Source organism: Sarcophilus harrisii, chromosome 1 (genome assembly GCF_902635505.1).
Source record: "Sarcophilus harrisii chromosome 1, mSarHar1.11, whole genome shotgun sequence".
In the NCBI taxonomy this organism is placed as follows: domain Eukaryota; kingdom Metazoa; phylum Chordata; class Mammalia; order Dasyuromorphia; family Dasyuridae; genus Sarcophilus; species Sarcophilus harrisii.
The window spans coordinates 244,930,276-244,956,965 of record NC_045426.1 but is presented as its reverse complement, the minus strand read 5'-3'; the positions used below and the strand labels follow the sequence as shown (position 1 = coordinate 244,956,965).

General features: G+C 34.1%; 1 protein-coding gene across 3 annotated transcripts in view; it reads right to left on the bottom strand.

The window, feature by feature from the left end:
• S1PR3 (sphingosine-1-phosphate receptor 3) overlaps positions 1-25,848 on the bottom strand; it is a 30,519-nt gene extending 4,671 nt beyond the window's left edge. For 2 of the 3 annotated variants that reach the window (XM_023498546.2, XM_023498548.2), the window contains exon 1: positions 25,317-25,848. The gene's annotated coding sequence lies outside the window, so the exon portion shown is untranslated. Of the gene's footprint in view, positions 1-23,390; positions 23,462-25,316 lie in introns of all 3 variants that reach the window. The other variant, XM_023498547.2, reaches the window with a different exon arrangement.
• Between the last annotated feature and the right edge of the window lie 842 nt (positions 25,849-26,690).

The window sequence follows — 26,690 nt, the reverse complement described above, 5'->3', positions numbered from 1 at the left end:
ATGCCAGATCCAATATGTGTATACATATTCACACAGCCATCTGGTTGTGCAAGAAAAATCAGATCAAGAAGGAAGAAAAAGAAAAACTGAAAAAAAAATGCAAGTAAATAGTAACAGAAAGAGTGAGAATGCTATGCTATGTTCCACACTCTGTTCCCATGGTTCTCCCTCTGGGTGTAGATGGTTCTCTTCATCACTGCACAAGTAGAATTGGTAAAGGAGTAGATTTTCAAGAGAAATAATGAAAAATGTAGTAATGAAAGGAGAACAATACCTTCCCTCTTGTACATGTCAAAATATACTATTAGCATATCAGTAACCATCAACTCTATTTGGAATTGATTTAAAAAGACAAGTAAACTCAAGAGATCATCTAGATTTAAAGATTAGAAACAACTGAACCCAGCCACCAAGTTATCTATTAGACATATTGAAATGGATGTATATCTCAACTTAAATCCAAAACTAAATTGAGAATCCTCATGATTTTTGAGATAGTTGAAACCTTTTTCACTGTTGATCTTGATGCTTTTTTATCTCTAGGTTTTTGGAACAATTCTCTCCCCTGGTTCTCCTCCTATTTATCTGACATACCTTACTTTCCTTATGCCATAGGGTTCTGTCCTGGGTCCTATTTTCTTCTCTTTCTATGCTTTTTGACTTAGAGTTTTCTTCAGTTCCCATGGTTTTATTTATTACCATCTTTTGATGATTCTCAAATCTACTTATCCAGCTTCAATATCTCTGCTGACCTCCAGTCTCATATTTTCAATTGCTTATTAGACATCTTATACTCAATATATCTAAAAACTCATAATCTTTCAATTCAAAACTTCCTGTTTCCAAATCTCACTATTACTGTTGAGGGTACCACTATCTTCCCAGGTTCCCAGGAATATAACCTAGATGGGATCTTAAATTCTGCTGAGGCTTGGCGATTTTACTTTTGCAAATACTGATACCACCCTGGTGCAGTCAGTCCCTAATTTCCTTATGCCTGTTCTATTGCATAGCCTGCCATTGCATATGCCTGCCATTGCATATGCCTGCCATAAATGTCTTCCCACTCCAGTTCATCCTTAGTTCAGCTGTCAGAGATTCTCATGAACTTAAGGTTTACCATGACACTTTCCTCCTCAATGAACACCTATGGTTTTCTACTACTACCAGGATCACATATGGAATCCTCTGTTTAGTTTTCAAAGCCCTTCATAACCAATCCTATTCTCTCTACTATTCATAGCATTTAATTTCATTTTGGAGAGATTGTAGTACTTTCCATTTATAATGTTATAATCATTGTGTACAATAATTTTTTGTTTCACTTGCTTTGTATCAGTTTATATAATGCTTTCCATACCTTTTTATATTCATCTTATTCATACTTTCTTAAGGTACATTAATATTCCATTATATTCATGAAATTTTGGTTTAGCCAATCACTAATTGAAAGGCATCTAATTTTGTTTCCATTTCTTTGATATTACAAAAATGGCTTTCTAAATACTTTGAAGGTTATGTATTCTTTCTTTTTAAAACTGACTTCTTTTTGACATATGGTATATGTGGAGGAAGTGAGAAAATTTGAGAGGAAAAAAGAGACACCGATAGCAAGTAGAGTATTAGGCATTCCTCTGGCCACAAGTTAGTGTTAGACTTAGTATAAGGAATGTAGCTGGGAAAACTGGATATAACCTGAAGTTTTTTTTTACACAATTTTTCATATTCTTTTCATCTACCTGTCTGCTGCTATGTTGACCACCAGACTTTTGGAGAATTTTTTTAGAGGGACTTAACTCTCTCAACCCTGGAACTCGTGCCCAGGGCTGAGGCTATCTTGATTTTCAATGAATGTCTTCCTTTAGCTCTAGGAGGATGTGACTCTAGATGAAAAAGAGTCCTTTGAGAGCAGTTCCATTATTGCTTTGGCTCTATGAATCTCAGGATGTACAATGGTGATCGGTTCCTTGGAGTCTTGGTTGCATTCATACTCATTGCCATGTGTAGGGCCAAATCCTCAAGCAGAGGGGACTGAGATTAACTGAAAAGACATGTCTCATTTACTGCAACTTCTCAGTTCCCAATTTCTGGGTTGTCAGAAGTATAGGCTTTCTGATACCTTTGCTGAAGTATACTGAAGCTTGAGATCTTCATTTAAAATACCCTTCTTTTTGTTTCTCACATGCAGTATTCTATCTCCTACGTCTGTGCCATTGAAATGGCTCTTCCCTATGCCTCAAATGCATTTCTTCCACAAAATTTCCCATCTTCAAAATAGCATAAAGGCTATACCTACTACATGAAACTTCCTGAACTACCCAACTAGTGGTGTCCTTTCCTTAAAACTATCTTACACTTTTTAATATTTATTCTGAGTATATGTGTTTATACAGAATAGAACACAAAGAAAATATTTATACATACACACACAGATCCATACTGTTTTCTTGTCTCCCACAATAGAATATAAATTTCTTGAGGGAAAGAATTATTTCATCCATTGAATTTGTATCCCCAGTGTCTAACACAGTATGCACAATAAGTATTTATTGATTTATTCATATGTTTATCTGCAAAACCATTGAATAAAGAGATATGAATCAAGATTTATATCAAATTGCTTTCCAAGAGTGGTTGTATCATTTTTGCAGCTCTACCAAAAATGCATTAACATATATTTTCACAACTCTCATTTTTGTTCATTTATAGATGATATAGATGATATAGATATAGTGAAACCTCAGGGTTGTTTTAATTTGGATTTTTCTTATTGCCAGAAATTTGGAGCATTTTTATATGGCTGTTAATATTTCTCAATTTTTTTGGAGAATTACTCATATGCTTTAACTCTTTCAATACTGGAGAATGGCTTTTGGTTACTATTAATTCTTGTTTGGCCAAGAATTGCTAAATAAACAAGGAATCTAGTCTATCGGGGATAAAAGATAATTTCAGTTACAAAAAAATGTAATTCTTTTCCACTAATAGAACTAATAGAATGAATATATCTAGATTAAGAAGTGAAGTTGGGAAATTGAAAATTTTTCATCATTTATCTCTGATATGGATCTAATATCCAGATCCAGATCCAGAATTAACACAAATATATGCTACCAAAAACCTCTCCATAGTGGCCAATAAGTAGCCAAGTAATAATTAATGGACAAATTAACAAATGATTATCAAAAAAGAATTGAAAAATATAAGTTATATATAAGATGGATACAAATTATTACAAGGGAAATAGAAATTAAAACAACTCTTCTGAGGTTTCATCTCAAACCTGCAAAATTAACAAATATAACAAAAGATGGGAAATAGTGAATGTTAACACACATTTTAGGTAGACAAGCACACAATACACTGTTTGTTGCATTGTCATTCAATCTAACCATTCTGGAAATAAATGTGAAATTACTCAGTTATAATTTTTTTAACATTTTTGATCCAGATATTCCACTACCTATATTCCTAGTAGGTAGTCAACGACAAAAATAAAGATCCTCTAATATTAAAATATTTATAGCCTTATTTTTTGTGGTAGCAAAAAACTGGAAACAAAGTAAATACTAATTGACTGGAGAATGACTAAGCCAATTATGGCTCATGAAGTTAATGGAATATTATTTTATCTTAAAAATAAGAAGCATGGGGTAGCTCAGTGGTGTAGTCGATAGAGCACCAGCCCTAAAGTCAGGAAGACCTGAGTTCAAATGTGACTTCAGACACTTAATACTTCCTAGCTGTGTGACCCTGGGCAAGTCACTTAACCCCAATTGCTATTGCCTCAGCAAAAAATATAAGAAGAACATATAGGGAGAGTTAAAATAATTATATGAAATGATACAGGGCAAAGGAAGAAGAACCAATAAAATAATATATATCATGACTACAATGAGGTTAATGGAAAGAACAATAACAAAAATCAAAATGAAACAATGTGTATTTATAATAACTATTCTTGAAACCTGGAGAAAAAAATGAGAATATGTTTCTTTCTTCCCTTTGCAGAGGTGGGGGAATATGGAGGCAAAATACATTTTATAAAGTTAGATTTGATTGATGTGTGGATTTTGGACACAGCTGTTCCCTGCCTTCCCTTTTAATTCTTGATTATAATGGGGTAGCTTTCTGGGTGTGGGTAACAGAGAGTAACATATTTGGAACAAAGGTGATATAAAAACAAAAGATATCAATAAAATTGTTTTATATGCACACATCAAGCTTATAGGTAATTGAAGGATGACATTAAGCATAATTTAGTATTGAGGTCTAGAGTTATTCTGGATCGGGAAATTTACTGTATGATTGCCAAGCCCATTTAATCACATAATAGCATGCATAGTTAAATAAAGTCTTTCATCTAGGGATCTCAAAGCTCACAAATGCTAGCTAATTAATCCTCAGAATACCCCCAAGGTAGCTGGCAAGAACCATCATCTCTGTTTCACAAAGAAAGAAATCAACGATTTTCTCATTTCAAAGAAATGGTTAGGATGGGAACTAAATCTATGTGTATTGTCCTCTGGTATTCCAACTCATAGAATGAATAGTAATAACATATCATTGTCATATAAGGTGGAATAATGGAAGAAAAAAATCACCTACTATACAAAAAAAAAAATCAACAAACATTTATTAACCATGGACTATGGTGTAGATGCTGAAGAACAAAGATGAAAAGTGCTGTAATGTGCTATGAAGGTGCTTCCCTAATCACTGAGTGAACCAAAGTTGCCTTTGCCAAAGTGAGACCTATTAAAGACCTTAACTTAAAAAGATCAGGGTCTCCCACTTAATCCAGTCTATGTAGAGTCATTCTGATTTATATCTGGCTATTGGACTTGGAAGAGAAAGTGAAATTGGTGACTTTCTACCTTTACTTAAATCCAATTCTCTTGCATGTCATGGCATCACCTCCCTAATGTCATGGTTGTCTTCGAGAACAAAGGATGAATAACAACAACATTTTGTTTAATCCCATTCCTAAATATGGAACATTGCAGATGAATGTATGGATGTATGGGTTGTGCATTGGAGTTAATCTGACATTTCTCCTATTTTTATCTTACTGGATTAGTTCATTAGAAACAGACACCCAGACTCAATTCCTTTTTCTTATTGTCTGCTTTCTTAATTGCTAGTAATATTGGTAAGAATTAGTCCTAAAACTGTGTGGAGAAAAAAAAGTAAAATTAAAATAAAATGTATAAATTACCATTTAAGATTAAAGAGAGAAGGAGCTACTAGATGATATAGTGGAGAGAGCACCAGTCCTGTCAGTAGGATCTGAGTTCAAAGCCAGTTTCAGACATGTAACACTTCCTAGCTGTGTGACCCTAGGTAAGTCACTTACCCCCAATTGCCTCAAAAATCAAAAGTAGATCACTGTGCATTAAAAAAAAAAAAAAAAGATTAAAGAGGGGAAAAGGCAAATTTGCCTTAGAATCCAAGATCACACTATTTAGAGTTGGAAGATTATTTAGCTAATCTACCCCCCCCCAAAAAAAACCCAAAACCCAACAACTATCATGCCTAAAAACAAGAAGGGTATTTTGCAAGGTCACATAGATGCCAATCTGTCTAAAGTAAAATTGCTCAAATTCAAGTTTAAGCACTTTTAAAAATTAGACATAATGAATGAACCATAAATATAACCATAAAGCAAAAATTATGTATTTAATCTGAAAAAAAAAAACTTTTGAATTTATTTTTAAAAGATGAGGAAGAAACCCATTAGTAAGACAGGCTATGAACAAAAACAGTGACTCAATACAATTCTGGTTCTAAAATAATATTTTTTATGACTCTGACTAAGGTACTTTATACCCCTTTTGTTTCCTCTATTGAATGAAGATAATAATGTATTTTCTCCCCATAGAATTAATGTGAGAAACAACAAATATAATACTACTAATCACAGTATACCTATCAAAAAGGAAATATTTTTAAGTGGACCCATCTAAAATTTTAAATTAATTTTATTTACATATGTAGAAATTTGATTAAAACATAAGGAAGCTATTCTTAAACAACCGATTGTGTATTACGGTAACTACTTGCTCCAATTGAGCTCTGACTTGTACAAATAGAGGCCTTGAATTTGAGTCATAGTCAAAAGGATGACCTTTCTACTTTTATTGGAACCTTGAATTTTTGAAATAGTAGATTTGGAGATTTCATCCACTGAGATTTCCACCACTTTGGAGAGGTAAAATCATTTTTCTGATTGCCAATTTCATACTGACTCTACTGATTACCTCCCTTTGAATGAAGAGTCATATTTTGATTCAGTGAGGGCATTACAAGCAAAGGAAAAACCCAACAGATTTTAGCTGTTTGTGGGATAGCTTGTATTTCTAAAACTATGCTGAAGTTATTCTTAGATATATTGTGAAAGCTTTGTTCTAAGTCATTTCCAAATTTTTCCCTGTGAAATCCTAGTTTTGCTGGTGTTAATATGCTCATTATCCATCAGAATTTTGAGTTATAGTATCTTTGAATTCCAAAAGCTTCACTACTTTTTAACTGAACAGCTCTTCTTGCAAATTCTGAGAACAATAGAACTTTAATGTGCCTACTATGGCATTCTGAAACAATATTAAGCAATAAATAAGAAGGAATTAATAATCATATTCTAATGATCATAAGTTCGTTAAAGTCAAGTTTTGTATGTCATCCAGCTCCTAATAGAGTGTTCTGAATATAGTAGGGACTTAATATTTGTTATATTGCAGGGAATCTCTCGGGGCTTATTCCATCATCAATAACCTCTAAGATCTTTTTCCATTTCTGAAGTTCTCTGAATACATAAGTAAAGTGGAAGTGAACAGAATAATGTATAGAGAACCAGGACTGGAAGTGCATGCCTAAAGTATTCTTTTATTTTCTAAGGTTCAAGACTATTGTTTTAACTGGATTATGTCCAGGAGAGAAGTTTAGGATCTAAATTTCTATCCCTTTCAGTTCATCTGTATACCAAGCCATCACACACACACATTTATGACTGATAATAAATCTTCACTGAATCTGGAAGTAATTTAAATTAAAATGGAATGTGCACATAGACTTTAAAAACACATTATTAATAATGGGTTTAACATTTGCCCTCTCTGACAAAAAAAAAAAAGGGGAAAGAGAAGCATGGACTTTACTCTCAGTATGTTGTTTTTTATCCATTATTTTTGAAGAGAACCAATGACATCAGAAGTCTAGATATCTTGACTTGCAGGGCTATATACAATCATCAGAATCCAGTAGCAAGACAGGTCAAGACAACCGGTGATGGTTCCAGACATAGTAGGTGACCTTGGTTTTTAAAGTTAAGGTCCTTCCCTTATCTACAATCAGCATGAGTCATCTATTAGAGAAAATTCAGTCTGGTTGCTCTAATACCAATCAACTTCCCATCTCTAATCTGTTTCTCTAGCCTCCATTCTTCCTCTGTCCTTTGGTTTTCCCAACTCTTGAGCAAATCATATCCCCCAAATATTGGTTGTGTGAATATGTCTCTTTCCTCCTCACTAGATTTTTTATTTAATTTTTTTGAGCCAATACAAAAAGGAACTTCCTGAGGATAGTGACAACCTTGCTGTTTCCAGAGGTTCGTGCAGGACTGAATGTCATTCTGGGGTTTGTGGTTCAGGGGAATAAACATTCTCTCTCAGTCCTGAAAGCAATGTGCACCATCATGAATTCTGAGTCAAAAGATGGATTACCAATGAGTTTAAGAGCAATTTGTGAGAGAATGAGAGAGAAGGGAACTGAGACTGCTTGATCCAGCAAAGTGACAGTCTTCAGTTCTACCTGAAAGATAAATCAAGGTTTAGAAAAAAGAAGGAAGAACTGAGGTGAGGTAAAGAAAGGAAAGATCCAAGGCCCACTAGGCATTTTGGAACAAAAAACTCAAACTGAAGCTTCCAGTCAAAGGTCAACTGTCTTCCCAAATTCCCTTCATGGGATGTGTGTGTGTGTGTGTGTGTGTGTATGTGTGTGGTATAATACATTTATATCCACATAAATACACATAGCTCCTTGAAGGCAGGAACTGCTTTTGATCTCTTTTTGTATTTTCAGCAGAGTTCCTGGCATATAATAGGCATTGAATAAATGTTTATTGAATTGAATATTTTTGCATATATGTAGACAAGCACATAGTATATTTGTATTTATTGTACACATAGTTCATAAAAATTAATAAATGCTGGAGGTGACTGAATCTCATGTTCTCAGCAGAAGGAACTGAAAGCTTTTAGCCTACCTCTTCATTTAAAAGTTCACCCCCTCATTAATTATGCACCAATCAGACTTGATGTCTTTCCTAAAAGACATTCCTTTATAAAAAAATGTTTAAGGCATTTGGTGTCTCCATTTTTTGGTTGGTGAGAGAAATAACTGACAATTTACTATCAGCTAACCTAATTAATAAATTGATTATTAATTACTAAGAAACTCTGTTTCTCAGGTTTTTCATTTGTTTCAATCACAACCACGTAGCACAAAGGAGAAGGGTCTGCTGAATTTGTGACTCAGGCCTAGGAGATTTATGGTAAGAGATGTGGCACAATTCTAGAAGTAAACAAGGTCAGACATATGGGCAAAGATCTGCAAGGATGCAAGGCCTTAGCATTTGGTTAAGTATTTGTTAAATATTGTTAAGTATTACAGAATCCACAAACAACTTAATTGTAAGCAGTTGCTAAGAAAAATTGAAAACACTGATGACTGGTTTGGTTATGAAAAAAGGAAAATGCAGACTTAAAGATCACTGGGACTATTTCTTGCCGAGGAAAGGGGAAAAGAACAAAGAAATGTAGGAAGCCTCCAATGGTTACACTGATTCAACAGTAAGAGCTTATAGCAACCCTATAGGAGATATGACAGAATGGACAAAGTCATTGTATTTGGAAATACAAAATACAAAGAAATACAAGGGAACAGAAGCCAATTAGAGTTAGGTAAATAATAATAATTGGGTAAAGTAGTTGCAGAAAGAGAATTAGATTTGGAGTCAAGAAGATTTGAGTTTGTATCCTGTCTCGGACTGTTAGTTCTGTGACTTTGGACAAATCACTTAAATTCTCTCAGGCTCAGTTTGCTCAACTGTAAAATAGGGATATTGATAACATTGACCTGTGATGATTCATCAAGGTGATAAATGTAAAGCACTTTGCAAACCTCAGAGCAATATATGAATACTAGTTATTTAATTGGCTAGAAGATGCTTGTGTGAAGCCTTTAACTGAAAGGTCACTGTGGTTAAACTGATAAGTATGTGGTTCTAAGCAAGGTAACAAAGTTTGAAAGACTTACGTACATGCTCACACGAATATGATGCTAATTCGTGTTATGGTATCAAGCATATTTCCCACCTTTTGACAGAAATGTCAGAAACAGGAGGTTTAGAATGAAACATGCATTTTTTAGATCAATGTGCAGATAAAAAATTTTTGACCAAATTTATTAGTTACAAGGATGGTTTTGTGGGGAAGAGGGAAGGTAAGAGATAGGGGCAAAGATTAGAGGAAGAGGTGAAAAATTAAAGTGATATCACAAAAAAAAAATAAAAAAAGAAACAAAGAACTTCAAGAAAATACTTATTTTAAAATGCACAGAAAGAAAATTTTAAAAATTCTGAAGGAGACAAAAAATATAACTTTGGAAGAAACATGTTGATTTTATTTTATACTTAAAATTAAGGTGTATATAATATTTGCAGTTTCATACACAATCTTCTCTCACAGTTCTCCTTTGAACATAGAAATGTACATGTTGGTTAAAATCTTTCATATTCAAAAACAAAAATTAAAATTAAAATCCAGAAAAAAAGAAAAACCAAACAGAGGAGAACAGTCTTATTCAGAATCAATTACAGATGTCCATCTTCCATTATGTATTAAGGATTCATTTTCTCTACATGGGGCAACTTAAAATAATAAACAAACAGCAAAAGGAGGTAAAGGAAAGATAAATATTTCTATTTACAATTTAGCCAGTTTCTTAAAAAATGAAAAAGTTTATGAGATGATAGGAAAATATTCTTTGGCTGACATATGGTATTATAGCTTAAAATGACAACTATCTGAGAAAATGAGGGCCTCATTCATTATCTGACGTTAAACAGCTCATCCAGACTATTAGGATATCAACAACTGCTACCAAGAAATATTTCTTAGAAAGCTAGAATAAACAATTTTTGTTTCATTTAATTCACATAATTTTGAAAAGAAATAAATAATTAGTATTGGCATTTAACTTTTTTTTTACATGGCCATTTCGCTCCATTTCTGATTTCTTTCTTAGAACACATTATTTTTATTAACTTTTAGAATAACATGCATAAATGTCAAATTCCTTCAAAGCTTTGATCTTTGAAATGGCATTTTAATGAGCTAAACTTTGATCTTTGACATGATAATTATAATTCAATGAAAATGAGCACAAACATTTTTTTTTTCTTCTTTTCTTCAGTACCACATATGAATTCCATGTTATCAAGTTTCTTGTTCCCAAACAGAAACTAGAGAGAATTCTATGGTGGCTCTACTGTGCAGATCCTTTCTATGAATCCTTTCCTGAAGAATTGGTAGAAGCTTTAGCTCCTCTACAAAAACATTCTGTGTTTTGTGATGTTATTCTATCTAAAGAATATTAAGATGACTTTCTCTACTTTGACTATTATTAAGAAATCTCAGAACTCTTCAGTAATAATATGGTGTCCTCAAAGAAAAGTTTGAAATTCATGATTTATGGAGTTATTTTACTTGCTTCCTGTGACTTTATCAGCATAAAACAAAATTTCCGGTTGAAAAATGAAATATCAATGCATTGGTTCATCTATATGCTATTAGATAATATGTTTAACTCTAATGATAGGCAATTTATTTAACTTCTCTGAGTCTTATTTTCCTAGTTTGTAAAAAAGAGATGATAATACCTCTAGTAACTACTTCATATGCTGTTGAAAGATGAAGAAGAATTCAAAATTGTTTGATTGGATTCACTAGAAATTTGTTACATAATCTCAACTGGATCTTCATCTAAGAAGGATAACATATCTCCCCAACTGAATCATGATCCTATTCATCGCAGCAGCTTTTCTAAACCTGTTCTCTCCTTTCTCAAATCTCCTTTGACAGCCCTCACTCCCACTTTCTTAGCTGAGAAACTTGGCTCACTGAAAAAAATTAAGGCCATTTGCTTAAAAAGAAAAGCCTTTCCCAAATCCTGACCTCATATCATTTACATGTATTCATCCATTATCTCTTCCTTCACCTCTCAGTTCAGTTCAGTTCTCACATGAAGAACTGCCCCCTTTTCTTGAGAAAGCTAACCCTCATACATCCACATGTGATCCCTTTCCATCCCATCTTCCCCAGAAAAATCACTCTCTACTTTCTTAAAAAAAAGCATTAAGGTCTCCTCATGTACTAGTGGCTTCTCTGCTATTCACTCACAAGCTCATCTTTCTTTGATCCTTAGGGGAAAAAAAAATCACTCATTTGATTCATTTATTTTACTTAGAACCTTTATCTCCTTTATTTTGTGGCTAAGCCCTTTTGAGAAAGCCATTTGTAATTAATTCCTCTACTTCTCTCATTCTCTTCTATACTCTTTAAAATCTATCTTCTAACTTTATTATTCAATTGAAACTACTCACTCCAGTTACCAGTGATCTTTTAATTGCCAGAGCTAATGGCTTTTGCTCAAATCTCATCCTTCTTGTCATCTCTTTAGCCTTTGACAATGTGGATAATTCTCTTTTGCTTCATACTCTCTTTTCTTCATTTTTTGCAATACTGCTTTCTTCTGGTTTTCTTCCTACCCTCTTACCAGTCTTCAATTTCTTTTGCTTGATATTCATTCAGTTCATGATTACTAAGCATGGGGTTTGCAAAGCTCTTCCTTAGGTCATCTTCTCTTCTCTCTTTAAACTGTCTTGCTTGGTGACCTATGGGTTCATTATCACCTCTGTGCAGATGATTTTCAGACATACATACATATAAATATATGTGCGTGTATGTATACACATACAGAGAGTACTCTCTCTTCTGACCTGTCTTACATCTCCAAATGTCTACTGGACATCGAATTTGGGTGTCCTGTAAATATCTGAAATTCAATATGTCCAAAACTGAACTTATCTTTCTCTCAAAAACCATTTATTTTCAAACTTCCCTTTTACTGTTTATAGTACCTCCACCTTTCCAGTCATCAAGGCTTTCAAATTCATTGTTATCCCTGACTTTTCACTCTCTTTTGTTGCACAAATCCAATCTGTTGCTAAGTCCTATTGATTCTATCTTTGTATCATGTATTGTATTCTCTCTTCACCTCACTTTCCACTTTCTGTCCTCTGACTTTATAGTACAGATCTTGATCACCTCATACTTGAATTACAATAATAGCCTTCTGATGAGTCATTGTCTGAAGACTCTTCCTCATTCCATTCCATTTTACACTCGGTGTGATCTTCCTAAAGTTCATGTCATCCTCCCTCCAACACGTATGTTCTCATTAAACTCCAGGAGCTCCCTATTACCCTGAGAATCAAATATAAATCTTTTTGTTTGGTCTTTCAAGTCCTTCCCAAACTATCCCTTTCCTCTTCTTCTAGTCTACTGTCCTCCATAAACTTTACTATTTAGCAGTACTGGCTTCCTTGCTGTTCCTCAAACAAGAACACTCTGTCCCTTAACTTAAATGCCTTTTTATTTGCTTTTCCCCAATTTTGGAATGCTCTATGTTTTCATCTATGGCCCTTGGCTTCCTCCACATCTCAGTTAAAATCTCACCCTCTGCAATAATAATGTAATGATAGTTGTAATAATAACGTATAGCATTTATGTAGTGTTTTTAGATTTACAAAGTACAAATATTTTCTCATTTCATTTTCACAACTATTATTCTCTCCATTTTACATATGAGGAAACTGAAGCAGACAGAGATTAAGTGATTTGCACAAGGTAAGTATATGAGGTAGAATTGAAGTCAGGTGTTTTTACTCCAGGTTCAGTGCTCTAACCACTGTACCATCTAGCTGCCAATTGCATCTCCTCCCTATCACAAAGTCAATACCTTCCTTTTGGGTGTACATCTACTTTTTTTGCCTCAACCCTTCCCTGGTCTTTATTCACTGAATGGGTTTTGTCTCAAACAAACTAATATTGGGAAAGGTACTACTTTAAAAGGACCATCTCCATTCATCCAGATATATATCTGAACTCAGATCCAGAGAAGAGAGTAAGACTTGTGACTTTGCATATCCCTGCTTCACTTCAATTTAATTGCAAGTCATGACATCACTTTCCTGATGTCATTGGTACTCTTTGAGAACAAAGGATAAACAATACCACCACTTTCCATTCACACACACACACACACACACACATTTATGTATGTAGTTGTTTGCATGTTGTACCCCTCCAGAAAAATGTAAGCTCCTTGAAAGTAGAGCCATTTTTCTCCTCCCTCCTCATTTAAAAAAATCTACAGGATGTAGCAGAGTGAATAGCACAGAATGAGAGTTTTTGAACTGTTGACTTGCTGTCAAAATAAAAGATAAATTTCTCAATAAGACGTTGGATGAAAGATTAACCCAGCTTGTATTTGTCTCCCTTTCACTACTCTATTACCTCAGAAAAGTTTAAAAAGGCACCAGAGGAAACAATGATCAAAAAAGCAAAAGAGAAATAATACTAAATTCCTTAATTCAATCACCCCAGACTAATACAAACAAATGGGAGGGTGAAGTCAACAGTAGGCTAAATTTCTAGCTGCAAAACTACCTTTAGGGTTCTCTAAACGTTCAGAAGACAGAAATTTTATTACAGTCATAGCAGGAGAAAAAGCTAAAATAGCTTACAGGTAGCTCACATGTTTGGAGTCCCACCAGGAGTCCTGAGACTAGAATGATCTCCAAAATCTGGTCAGAGTTTATCAGGACTGCAGTAGACAATGGAGCCAGCCTCCCTTAGGTCATTAATAATATAGTCAGGATTGAGCAATATGTGCAGCCTGGGAGCACTTTAAGAAATGTCACTATATTTCTGTGTGTGATAGCAGAAGATAATGCCAGCTCCCATGCCAGCCCAATCAGGCAGAAAATGATCCTTTTAGGAGGTCTGAGATTAATAATATCTCTGTCTATAAGTATGTATTAATAAAATCTCTTATTAATCAGAGTGAGCCCTCTCTAATCTGAGAATTTCCAAACAACTTTAGACCCTCAATAATTGAGTCCTTTCAATTGTTTTATTCCAGATATTAATTAAAACTTTTAAAGAATTTTCCTAATATTCCCACTCGATATATATGCTTTTAATCTTATTTCTTCTGTTCTGTAATTATGGGAAGCAATGTTTTCACAATACACTGTACTTGCCTCTTCCACAAGTACTTTTCATATAATTTTCTGTATAAGTCTTTATAGCACTACAATTCAAATAATTCTGTCAAGGAAGAAGTTTCTTCTTACTTCCTTAATATTTGTCTATCACAGGGACTCTTCAGAAATCCTCCTGGATCACACAAGAAATCTCTGTCTCTCTCTATTTCTCTCTCATAAACACAAATTTGCTGAATAAATTCAACAAGGAAATAGGTGGGGATAAGGAGGGAATAAGAATTTATAGAATAGAATATAGAATAGAGTACCTGCTATGGTCTAGGCAATGTGCTAAGTGCTTTATAAATATTATCTCATTTTATCTTCACAGCAAACCAATCCTGGAAAGTTATGTGTAGTATGATGTCCATTTTATAGCTGAGGAAACTGAGACAGAAGTTAAGTGACTTGTTCAGATTCACACAGATGATAAGTTTCTGAAGTTAGATTTAAGCTCAGGTGTTCTTAACTCTGGTACTTATGCTTTATCCACTGAGTCACCATACCTCTGGAAGCATGGAAAACTTAGGAGCGGTATGAAAAGGCCAGGAGAGGGAAGGAAAAATCACAAACAAATTTCAACTATAGAGTATGGATCACAAAGGAGAAATTAAAAGGAGAGGAAAAAAAATGTAAGAATTACTTTACTGATCAGGGTCTGTGCCTTCTTTTTAAAAGAGGGGCAAGGAAAACAAAGAAAGGAAAAATTATAAGACAAATGGTGAAAGGGAAAGCACAATTAATGTTTATTACTATGAAAGTGAATGTTTATGAATTCACCCATTAAACAACAGAACTATAACAGAATAGATTAGAAAGTAACAATCCAACAATGTCAAGATACTTAAAAGATATGCTAATATTGCCACAAGGAAGACATAGATAATAATATAAGGAACTCAATTTACCCCTTTCAAGCCTAGCAAAATCTAACAAAAAGACAAAACAGAAAGGAGTTAAGGGACTTATTTAAAAAAAAAATAGATATGCTATATTTCCAGTACTCACTGAAAAGGAATAAAAAAAGAAGTATATGTATTCCTCAGTAGCTAATGGTACTTTTACAAAAATAGTTGTTGTTCGGTTATGTCTGACTTTTTGTAACTCCATCTGCGGTTTTCTTGCCAAAGACACTAGACTGGTTTGTCATTTCCTTTTCCAACTCAATTGATGGATGAAGAACTGAGGCAAACAAGGTTAAGTGACTTGTCCAAGGTCACACAGCTACTAAGTATCTGAGGCTAGCTTTGAATTCAGTCATCCTGACTGATAGAGGCCTGACCTTTTATCTATTGTGCCACCTATCTGCCCATTTACAAAAATAGCCATGTATTAAAGCATAAAACCTCATAAACAAATATAAAAATATTATATTAAATGTCTCCTTAACTGACAAAAATATGATCAATAAATAGTACTCAAATTTAAATGGAGGCAAAATGTCATTAAGCCAGTGGTTTCAAACTCAAATAGAAATGGGGGTTTCTAGATTATATTTAAGAATCTCTACAGGAGCATATTGGCTTAGGAAACCACATATTAGCATTATTCATGTTTTATTTTATTTATAAAAATAATTCCTAATTGCATTTTAATCTTGGTCATGTTTCACTCAAAAGTATTGTGGGCCACACATGGCCAGTTGTGTGTTTGATACTTTTGATTTCAGCAATATAAGTCAAAGAATAAATCATAAAAACAATGGATAATTTCATCAAAGAAAGCTAATTCAGGGATAGTCCTTACATGTTAAAATATAATCTATTTCATTATTCCTAGTGTTTGTATATGACCTACAATTATTTTCTTAAACAGTGCATATCTTAATACATGGACAAGAGTTTTCTAAGTAATCTACAAATCATTAATCTTTCACATAATTTCTTCTTGAATTATACTTTCCCACATATTTCTTTCCATTTTTATCTTTTCCTCCCTTTGAATTGAAGTCAAATATCAGAATAAATGTTGATTTGATTTGAAGGGACACATCTAATTCTTCATGAAATCTCTATATCACTTTACCTTTCCGCAACCATTGTTTATGCAATAAACTGCAATTATATTCATGGTGGTCATTTTGAAAATAGTTATAATTAGTTCTGGAACATGTGATGACCAATTATCTTATGTAAAAATATTTCTTATTGCTATATAGGTAAAAATAAACCCCTGTCTGTAAAACATTTACCAAGATACCTCTGCCAGTAACAGACTAAATCTGTTTTCTAAGGACCAAATTGTGCTAATCATGACAGAATGGCCAGAAAGAGGACAAAGGGCATTTAAGGATGTAGCAGTTTTTTAGATGTTAGCTTATTTGGAAAAAATTAACAACAAGCCAAATTACCATATACAAAAATGAAATATGAGAATTCACAATAAAGATGAATGAAATTATCAAAAAATAATTTTGGCTAATCATACATAAGCCAAGAAAACTGATAAAAGAAATGCAATAAATATTTGCAAAAAATCAAGATACACAGACTGGCACAACAAAAATAAGAAGGTTTACATAATCTAATTTTATTTCTACCAAACATTTCAAGAAAAATGAACTCTAATATAAAAGTTTTTTGGTTATTATTGCAAAATTAGAGAAAGAAAACACCCTACCAAAGACTCTGTATGACATAACCAAGCCTGGGACAGATAAAGTAAAGAAATAAAATTGTAAGCCAATATTTCTGATGTATATTGCTAAAGAAATAATGAATAAAATATTAACAAAATGTGCAAGTTTTAACAATATCATTCAGTTTGATCAGGTTTGATGTATATCAGGAATTCATGGTTGGTTTAATATGTCAATGATTATTAGGTAGCCAAATATTAGGGAGATAAAGGATATTTTCCCCCATTCCTCATTTGGAGATTAGGTTAAAGCTTAATTCTTTGAAGGGTATGTTGAATGATGAAATAAAGTCTTGTAGTTATTGCCCCATTTAACTAGAGAACCTTAAGAAGAATTTAATCTAAGGAGGATTCCAGCCCCTTGTGCTTTATTCAGGCTCAGGTGGGAATAAATTTTTTGCCTCAGTTGCTCAAAGCTGGGAGTGATCTGGAAGTAAATAACATAATCAAAGTCACATTCCCCTAGCCCCTCACTACACCAGGCTTACCTCTCATTATTATATTGATTCTTTCATTTCTTGTTAGCCAAGCAGAATTGAATGCCACTTTCAGGAGCACCCTTTCTTTACAGGTCATATAAGCATTAAATGGATACCATGAAAGGTCTTTGGAATTTAAGAGTGCCATTGGCCCCTTTTAATAATTAGATGCTAGCATGATTAATTAAATGATTAATTACCCAGAAACTATATAACTCTTGAACCTTTTATACTTCACATATGGGAGTCTTGAGTTCAGGATTCTAAGTCAGATATTGCAACTAGAAACCAGGATTCCAGGTCAGGAACTATATTGTACCTAAACCAATTTCTCAAGTTCATCAGGCCTTAAGGAAGGACCTTAAACCTTCTTTCTTGCTATGTGTGAAAGAGTCCTTCATTAATAAATATGTTAGAAAAAGAGACTGTGCCTCAGTCAAGTACCTTTAAAGGCAATTGCAGACAATGGAAAGCATCTGTTCTCAATCATGTGGTAAGCTAACTCATAAGGTCTATACCTACAATAGTCTTAGTAGCAATTTCCAAGCATATCTCAAAAATGTCATTCTAATTGGGGTGGTCTAAGTATGCACCAAGCCTCCATTATACATTTTCCCCCATTTTAGTAGAGTTGATGGAAAGAAAGAATAAAAGTCTCTGTTCTCAAAATATATTTAGTCTCATGAGGGAGACAACATACAAATAAACATATATAATCAGTCAACAAACATTTATAGGATAGAAAGGGAAGTAAAGACAATGTGCCCTGGAACTTACAATCTAATGAAAGAGGCAAATGAAAACAAATACATAAAAAGCAAGCTATATGCAGGATAAATAGGAAATAATTTAAAAAGCAAAGTCATTAAAATTAAGAGGTATCCAGAATGGTTTCCTATAAGATATGGAATTTTAGTTAAACTTCAAAGAAAGCCAGGAAAATCAATATGCCGAGTTGGGGAGAAGGAACATTCACACAAAGCATGAGGGACAGTCACTGAAAATGCTTGGAGTTGGGAGATGGAATGTTTTACTCAAGGAATAGCAAGAAAGCTAATGCCAATGGAATGCAGAGTATGTGGGGGTAAGTAAATTGTAAGGAGACTGAAAAAGGTAGGAGGGGTCAAGTTTTAAAGGGCTTTGATTGCCAAACAAAGGATTTTATGTTTGTTTCTGGAGGTGAAAAGCAAACCACTGGAATTTATTGAATAAGGAGGTGACATGGTTGGAAGTTTAATTTGATAGCAGTGTAGAGAATAAAAGGTAATGGGGAGAGACTATAGGCAGGTAAACTAAAAGATTGTGGTACGTAGTGTAGACATGAGAAAATGATGGTCTGTATTAGGGTAGTAGCAGTGTCAATGGAGAAAAGGAGCATATATAAAAGATATTGTGGAGGTAAAGTCAATAGTACTGGCAATAGTGTAGGGAAAAGAGTAAGCCTTGCTAGCAAGATTGCAGCCCCAACAAAATGCAAATTAAAACAATCTCGAGATATAATTTTACACTTATCAGATTGGCCAAAATGATAAAAAGGGAAATAGGCAAATGTTGAGGGGAGTATAGAAAAATGATGTATTTTTATTTTTACAGTTTTATATACTATTTTTTATTTACATCTTAAAATTTAAACAGCTTTCTGGGAATAAACTTTGTGAGATAATGATAGTACTTTTTTATTAAACTTGAACCTATTTAAAAACCTCCAGAAAATCTAAATGCTTGGGTTTTTAAGGGTAAGCCACAAACTCATTTTAATTAAAAGCAGACTGAATATTAGTTATTTTGCAATATTAAAGTGATTCCATGAATCTAGACAGCCTCCTCACCTCTGTCTTTGAAGTCTCTCAGAACTTCTATGTGGAGGTTCCACTGAATTCATTACAATAGAGATGGACATTTCATATTTGTAATGATCCAACATTTGTGCAATCTTTTCATGAGATACCACATTTATTACTCTTTTCTAATTTCTCAGGATCAAATTTCCACCATGTTTTAGGTTTGTGAAACTCCACTCAGTGTCCTTTGCTTCTAACCATCTCCACATAAGATTTCATTTCCTAAACTTGGATACTAGTGTTATCTATTATAACTGGAAATCTTCCCATATCAATAGATTTATTTGCTCTGCTCTGGTTCCAGTCATGGGTATCACCAAGTTATTTAACAATACATGAGTACAAAATGGATGGAATTATAAATTGATCCAACCAATTTTGGAGAACAATCTGGAATTATGCCAAAAAGTTTTTAAATTGCCTATATCCTTTGATCCAGCAATACCATTAGTAGTTCTGTTTCCCAAAATGATCAAGAAAAAAAGAAAAGAACCTATATGTTCTAAAATATTTATAGCAGTTCTCTTTGGGGTGGCCAAGAATTGGAAATTGTGGAGATGCTCAATTCGAGAATGGCTGAACAATGCAATGTGTGATCATGATAGTTTACTACTGTGCTATATGAAATATAAGGAACTAAGCTCAATAATCTCAGAAAAAAAACATGAATAGACTTAAATGAAGTGAAATAAGAAGAATCTATAGAACTTTGTATACTGTAACAGTAATATTGTTTTGAGAATGACTTTAAATAACTAAGTTATTTGGACTCTTGAAAATATCCAAATTAACTATACAAAAGACATATGAAGGAATATACTATCTGCATCCAGAGAAAAAACTGACAAATATAAGCATATATAATATTATTTTTTACATACATATGTATATACACATATACTCCATGGTAGCTGATAGGTAACTAGATAAGATCATCAAAAAAAAAAAAAAAAGAAAAGGGATCCAATACTTACAGTTAATGAGCATTACTTGGAGTAAGATTCAGCAAATGGAAATGAGAAAGACCAGTCTGATAGGTAGGAGAACAACCAAGAAAAAGAAGGGAGTATCATGGAGGAATGGGTGATCAACAATGCAAAAGGCTACAGAGAGGTCAAGAAGAATGAGGATTAAGAAAGAGCCACTGGATTTGGCATTTAGGAGTTTATTGGTAACTTTGGAGGGAGCAGTTTTGTTAAATGATGAAATTGGAAGCCAGATTTTTGAGGGCTAAAAAAAAAAAAAAGAATGAGTGAAGAGAAAATGGAGATACTTTATATACATAGCCTTCTCAGAATATTTAGCTACAGGAGATATATGACCTAGCAGGAATGGATAAATCAAGAGAGGTTATATATGAAGATGGAGGACACCAGGTATATTTGTAAATGATAGAGAAGTTGCTAGTGAATATGGAAAGAATGGAGATACATGTGAGGGAGAGGATGCTAGAGGCGAAAGTGTTTTGTAGAAGACAGGAAGGCATGAGATCTCTTGTACATTAGCGGCATTGGCTTTGGCAAGAAAAGAGAACTATCTTATCCAATGAGAAGTCAAAGAAGGAAATAATGGTAGAGGACATCTGTTTGATGAAAGATGAGGAAGAAGGGTGAAGAAGGAACTTCTGGTAACTATCTTAAGGGTTTTTTTTTTTTTTTTCAGTGAAAGAGGAAACAAAATTCTTGATTGAGTGGAAAAACAAGGAACCATGGGGCTTGAGGAAAGATGAAGAGGTCTTAAAAATCTAAAATGGCCAGTAAGATAATGAATTGATTAGGAAAGTATAAAAGAAAATAAAAGAATTGCCTTGTTAACAAGGGCAAATAAAATTATTTAACATAAATTTGTAGTAGATCAAATTAGCATGGTTCTGTGATTTTTTCCCCAAGTGTATTCAGCTTTATGTTAGGAGGAGTGAACCAATTGATGGTAGTAGTAATCCAAGTCTGAAGCTCAGCAAGGCAAGGTCTAGTGACAGGACAATAAAGAAAGCTACTCAAGAGAAGAAGACAATGTAGAGTTGAACTGATTCACTAAGTAGTCAAGATGAGGAAGGAAGGAGATTGTAGCCATTAAATATGTTATGACTTGAAAAACCCCTACAGTGGGGTTGAAAGAACTGAGAGATTGAAGTAACAGAAGTTACTGTGAGAATGAAGAACCCTTAAACCCTGTTCTAGGGTTGAAAGAGTAAGGGAAAGGTAGAATGACAACAAATTGTGATCATATAAAGCAAATTTCAGAATTTATGAACATGGAAGTAGCACCTTTGTGGGTAATGGCAAGATCAAGGATCTTGATACCTGATATCACTGAAAGAGCAAAGCATTTTTTCCTCAACATCCAGTTAAGGGTGGCTGTGAATGAAAACAGATTATTACCGTTTCCAGAGCTCACTTGCTCAAGAGAGGTAGCTTTTCCTAGGAAAATAGTGAGTATTAGAAGAAAAATAGCTGGCAGAGTAGTGACAATCTCTGGTGTAACTTGTTCCCAAGCAAAGAATAAAGGACATCAAAGATTGTAGTCAAGAGTTATGAGTTGCCACTGACACATGAGTTTCCCCATGCATATGACTCCTTGAAAAGTTTCTATAGCTTTGCCCCAAGCCTTCCCACAAACACTGTGTGCATTGGTTTATAGGTGGATTGTTATGGTTTTATGATTTTTGCATTTGCTGTTATTGAATGTCACATGTGGATTAATCTTGATTTTGTCTTCTATTGAATAAAAGTTAGGATTTTTTTGTGCTTTTGCCTTATTTTGAAAGTAAACATTTTATGATTAAGAATTAATGATGTCATGATGAGTAATTTCACATAAATGGGAAGTAGTAGAATTGCATCTACCGCTTTCCCCTTTATCAGGGTCACTACTAGTATTCTTAGAATTGTCAGTTATGTTTTGTGTACCCTGCTCTGAAAATTCCAGACCTGTCAGGATGTGTTCAAGTTTGGGTGAATGAGTAGCCTTCAGATCATGAGGGTAGGCCCATGCCATCTCCAGGCTACATTTGACTAGATTTATTTATTATAGGAGTGTGCTTTTATTTTTAGGAGGACAGTAGCAGGGGGTAAGGGACAGTAGTGATAGAAAAAAAAGAAAGAATGATAAACAAAAGAAAGAAGAGCAACACAACACAAGGAAGGCAAAATATATGCGGTAGTTTGTTATCATTATGCTACATTTAATGTGTTTCAAAACCATGCCATAGAATTTCATAGTTTTATATATAATCCCTTCTTGCTATTCACTCGTAAATGTTCACTTTTGTTCATACTTGTTAATTCCAAAATAAAAAAGGTATAAATTAATGTATGTAAAACACTCTGTAAACCTTAAAGCACTATATAAATACTAGCCCTACTGATAATTATTGGCTTTACCCTATATTCCTTCTTCCCAATTAACTTTGGTGTCATAAGAGCTTTAATCTTTATGCATTTTCTTTAGAAATAGGGGAAACAATAGCTTATATTTCCATAGTGAGGTACAGTTTTAAAGCACCAATCATTCCAGTTGATTGAAAAGATAGAAGTCTAGCCTTGGAGTAAGGAAGACGGGTTCAAGGGAAGCTTTCTTGGACACATACCAACTATGTGACCATAAACAAATCATAACCTCTAAATGGCTCCAAATAACTTTCTAGGACTATAAATTTTAGGCTATTTGCTGTACTGTATCAGTAGAGGGAGTTTCTACAACAGGAAATATATAAATCAATGAAATCATAATTTCAGTCTATCCTTCAATTTAAAAAAAGTACATAACCACATTTTAGACTCACAGCAAGCATCTAAGAGAAATAGTAGATATGTTATTTTCATTTTCACAAAAAATAAACTGAGGCTCAGAGTTATAGAGACAAATGGAAAGTAGTAGCCTAAGAATTTAAATCTAATTCTTTTGATTTTAAGTTATGAGTTTTTCCCCTTGTAACATGCTGGGAAAAAAATTATGTACAGGGTGGACATGGTCAATAACATAGAAAAATGTATTGCTTATAAATGCATAGAAATCTTATCATATTATACTATGACTTCACCCTACCTGATTTTTTATTTGGACATCTCTGAGACTCCAAAACCAGATGAACTGTCTCTCAAAATGATATTCTTTGCCTGATAGATGACAGTGGATTCAGAATTGATGAGAACAAATGCAAGAAAAGTTCAGATGTCATGATAGGTAATGGAAATCATACATTTCCCACTAATGCAAAAAGTAGACTGATTACCTAATAGTTGAACCATTCCAACCTAATCTTTCAATAGATTCCAAAATTCCAGTTTTCACTAGAGAATTAAAAGGTGATGGTCCCAAATCACCAAAGATAACGGATCCAATTTCTGATTTTGAGGTAACTCTGGTTAGTTCAATTATCCCAGAAGACATTCTCCAGATCTTCAAAGATTCCCAAGTAAAAATCATTTAAATTAAACTAAGAATACTACTAATGATAGATGTATCTCACTTTAAGGTGGGATGTCAACTGTTACTAAATAAAGTTAGAGGATGGTACATATTATAAAAGGTTGAGAATCATTGTACTGAGTTGAAAAAAAAATCCAGATCATAGCCCTGTACTTGAGTTTCCTTCTGCATTAAGATGTGTTCATTATGTAGTGGAAATAAAATATTCTGTTTATTACATTTTTAAACATATGTTTTTAGCAAACAGTATGAAGACAAAATAATGTGTATATGCACTAAAACCATCTCAAAGAAACATTTTATCTACTCCTCTGATCTTAAATGAGATCATCTAAATTATTCTGTTTTTTTAAAGAAAAAAATTAACTTTAATTAAAAGTGGAGAAGAGAAGGGAGAAATCATAATTTATAGTTCTTCTTTGTTACAAATTCAGAAGTTAATGCTAGAGTTGGTTTCTGTGTCAAGGACAGGAATGTCAGTAAGTTCCAAACCAAACCATGCAAACCTAAATTGGAAATGCATGCCTAAAGGATATACAATTTTTTCCTAGAAATTAAATCCTTCGTTCATATCCACAAGATTTTGATCTTTGACTATGAATAAAAGCATCAGAAAAAGTAATATGGCAATATTAAAAAAAATCATTTCAACAGTCTATTTGTATATCTTACTGCAAGAATCTTAAAAGAGTTCAGATAAACTGTATTAACTATTTCAAAATTTAGGCTACTATAGCAGTACTCATGGGCATATCATCCAAACCTGGAAAAAACTCCATTCATTTTTTTCTTTTTATAAAACTCATATTGGGAAAAAAATACCCTTAGAATTCAATTTTGACCCTTTCCTATCTATAGGTTAAAAAAAAAAAAGGCAAGTAATTAGCCATGAAAAGCAGCTCAATGGCCCCTAAAGAACCGTTGAAAGCCAAATTAATAAGGAAGAAATCTAAATGCACAATCATCTTCACATTTTCTCTTGGGGCTTTATTAACTTAAGGTGAGCCCCAATCACTTCTCTAGGCCAAGTGAATGCAGTTCTTTTTATTAAGAGTGAAAAGATCAGAAGAGATTTTGAGGCAAATTTCATTAAAAGGATGACTCCTAGGAAAATAACAGCATTACAGTAAGTGCTTCAAAGGGAGCTAATAACTTTTTAAACTGTCAAAACCAAATGTCTCAGCCCAAGCTCTAGATCTAACAGAGGACACTGTCACTTCCATTCAGGGTAAGCTATCCATCAATATTTACAATTAATTAATGTTTTTTTTTAAATGAATGTTAATTCATGACTAAGAAACTCAGTATATACAGACTAAGCAATATGCTCAGGCTGTGCTGTGGAGATACCTAGAGAAATTAAATGACCATATGGAAATTCGTGTTTCCTTGCGACATGGGGGTCCATTTCTTGAATTTGGGGTAGAGAGACTAAACAAAAGTTAGTAGGAATCTCCAAGTGAACAATTATACTTTATACTTTCACCAGGAATCACCCCCACCATCCCACACATTATTGTTCTCTGGCTCTCTCAGACTCACCTCGGCTTTAGGAAGCACTTTGAATGCAGGCATTTTAGGATGAGAGTTTCCAATCTCTTTCTCTGGATCTGAAGAGTCAAAAAGGGAGTGGGTGCGTAAATAGTTCCAGGAATTTTTTAAATGATCACGATAGCGGATCACAGGCGGGCATGAGGTTAAAACCTTTGCTTCTGATCCTGCTTTTGTAACTCGAATCCTCTGAGTGAACCAGTCTCAAAACTAGTAGGAGTCAGTTGGACTGACTTTGCTTCTGGATGGCCGGGAGCCGAGCTTTTCCAGGGGAGGAGTCACAAAAGCTCTTCCAAGTACCTCCCAGCACAGCACGCTCTCCTCCTCCTTTTCTCACGGGGTAAGAACTCTTCTGATTTCCTTTCCATTTTACTTACTGTTTTATTTACCTCCCCAAGCTCCCTCCCACTTTCACCTCTCTTTCTATTCATCTTTCAATCTAAACTCCTTTCTTCCCCTAGTCTTTTATGTCAGATTCGCTTATTCTTTCACGTCTTCCAATTCTCATTCTCTCTGCCTCTGTCTTTGGCTCTCTGCCTCTAGCTCTGTTTCTGTCTCTCTCTGTGTGTCTCTCTGTCTCTGAATCTCTCTCTCTCTCTCTCTCTCTCTCTCTCTCTCTCTCTCTCTCTCTCTCTCTCTTTCTCTCTTTCTCTTCCTCCCTTTTCTCTTCCTTCCTTCCTTTCCCCCTGCCTTCTCCCTCCTTCCCTCTCTCTCTTTTTTCCTCCCTTCTTCCTTCATCCATTCCTCCCTTCCTGTCTCTCTCTCCTTCTGTCCGTCCCTCTTCCCTCTCTACCTTTTTACCCTTCCTTCTCCTTCCTTCCCTTTCTTTTTTCCTCCTTCTTTTCTTGTCTCTCCTTTCTTTCTTCCCTTTCTCCCTCCTTCTTTTCCTCCCTCCTTTCCCTTCCTCTCTCTTTTTCTTTTTGTCTCTGTCTATTTTCCAAACTCTCTCTCTCACACACACACACTTTTTCACTCTTTTTCAATCTTACTCCTTCCTTCCCTCCCTTCCCCCCGTTTCTCTCTGTGTCTGTTTCTCAGTCTTCCTCTTTCATTCCTTCTCTCTCTCTCTCTCTGTCTCTTTTTCTTTTTCTTCTCTCGTGCTCTTCCCTCACTTCTGATCCCCCACTCTTGTCTTTTTTCTTTTCTTCTTTTTAGATTTGTCTATCCATTTCTATTTGCTGAACTTTTTTATATCTTTCTCCCCAGTGCCTTTTGTACATTTGTCTGCAATTTGTTTACTTCTCCCTAGAGTTTCCTCCAAAACTTCCAAACTCTTCTTTTTGCCTCAAGAACTTGCTTTGTCAATCTGACTTGCCTGCTTTCCCTTTGTAACCTGGTTCTAGTGGTTATTGCCAGTTATGGTTT